This window comes from Scomber scombrus, chromosome 19 (genome assembly GCF_963691925.1).
Source record: "Scomber scombrus chromosome 19, fScoSco1.1, whole genome shotgun sequence".
Classification (NCBI taxonomy): domain Eukaryota; kingdom Metazoa; phylum Chordata; class Actinopteri; order Scombriformes; family Scombridae; genus Scomber; species Scomber scombrus.
This window is the reverse complement of record NC_084988.1, coordinates 1,165,646-1,167,503: the sequence shown is the minus strand read 5'-3', so window position 1 is coordinate 1,167,503 and position 1,858 is coordinate 1,165,646.

Below are 1,858 nucleotides of genomic sequence, written 5' to 3'. Positions count from 1 at the left end.
GCCTCCAGCTGCAAAACACTGAGTTTCATCACTTTTAAACGACCTGGAAATGCAGCTTCTTGCAGATCTTAAACCAGGGATTAACACAAACTATCTTGATAGAGTGTCTCTGCGTGGTTAAAAAACTTCCCCCCAACTTTAATCTTAATTTATGTAAAGTGCTGTGTGGTGGAGCTCCGGGGAGCGGGACGAGCCGTCTGATTGGCTCTATCAGGTATCAGGCAGGAGTCCAACACTCGGTAATTTGATTTAAAAAGCTCGTAATAACCTGAGGTCAATATTTAAATCACTCAGAGGGGGGGGGGGGGGGGAGCAGGAGAGCCACAGCGAGCATGTGAGGGGTGCTTTCAAATCTGCACGCTCAGGCCCTGGATTTCTATCATCATCGTTCTTCCTTCCTTCCCTCTGTCCTTCCTTCCTTCCATCTGTCCTTCCTTCCTTCCTTTCCCTCTGTCCTTCCTTCCTTCTGTCCTTCCTTCCTTCTTCCCTTCCTTCTGTCATTCCTTCCTTCCTTCCTTATGTCCTCCCTTCCTTCCTTATGTCCTTCCTTCCTTCTGTCTTTCCTTCCTTCTTCCCTTCCTTCTGTCATTCCTTCCTTCCTTCCTTATGTCCTCCCTTCCTTCCTTATGTCCTTCCTTCCTTCTGTCTTTCCTTCCATCCTTCCTTCCGTCCTTCCTTCTTTCCTTCCGTCCTTCCTTCCTTCTGTCCGTCCTTCCTTCTGTACTTCCTACTGTCCTTCCTTCCTTCCTTCCTAACATCTAAGATCAGCTGTTAGGGTAAATGTTCTTCTTCTTCTTCTTCTTCTTCTTCTTCTTCTTCTTCTTCTTCTTCTTCTTCTTCTTCTTCTTCTTCTTCTTCTTCTTCTTCTTCTTCTTCTTCTTCTTCTTCTTCTTCTTCTTCTTCTTCTTCTTCTTCTTCTTCTTCTTATCCTCCTCTCATATATTTAGTGTCTCCTCTCTGTTCTCTCTTGTAGCTGCTTTTATTTGGATGCATTTGCTTCATTAACAGTGTTGGGAAGGCTATTTTAAAATGTAATAGATTACTAGTTACTCTATTTAAAATATAATAAGTAATGTAACTATTTCAATTACTTAATCAAAGTAATGTAACTTATTACATTTGATGACTTTTCTAATGTTCTAACCAATGTTTTCAGCTGTTAGGGTAAATGTTCCCTCCATCTGTCCTTCCTTACTGCCTTCCTTCCTTCCTTCTGTCCTTCCTTCCTTCCTTCCCTCCATCTGTCCTTCCTTCCTTCCTTCTGTCCTTCTTCCTTCCCTCCATCTGTCCTTCTTCCTTCCTTCCTTCCCTCTGTCTTTCCTTCCCCCCTTCCTTTCCTTCCTTCCTTCCATCTGTCCCTCCTTCCTTCCTCCATCTGTCCTTCCTTCCTTCCTTCTGTCTTTCCTTCCCTCCTTCTTTCCTTCCTTCCTTCCTTCCTTCTGTCCTTCATTCCTTCCTTCCTTCCTTTCTTCCCTTGGTCGGTCCTTCCTTCCTTCGTTCCTTCCTTCCTTCCTTCTGTCCTTCATTCCTTCCTTCTGTCCTTCCTTCTTTCTTTCTGTCCTTCTTTCCTTTCTTCTGTCCTTCCTTCCTTCCTTCCTTCCTTGTGTCCTTCCTTCCTTCCTTCCTTCCCTCCTTCCTTCCTTCCTTAAGCACCAGAATCTAAGTCCAGCTGTTTTTCATGGATACTGACATGATTTATAAGGGAGATCATTTCTTATAAAGCAACATTTATCTCTCATTTGAAAATGTTCTCATTAGTTCATGTAGATGTTGGAATATAAAATAAAGATATTTGATATAAATAAAGTGGCTTTAATTGGTACTGTGGCTCCATTTAAGCCCACATCATGATTTATTT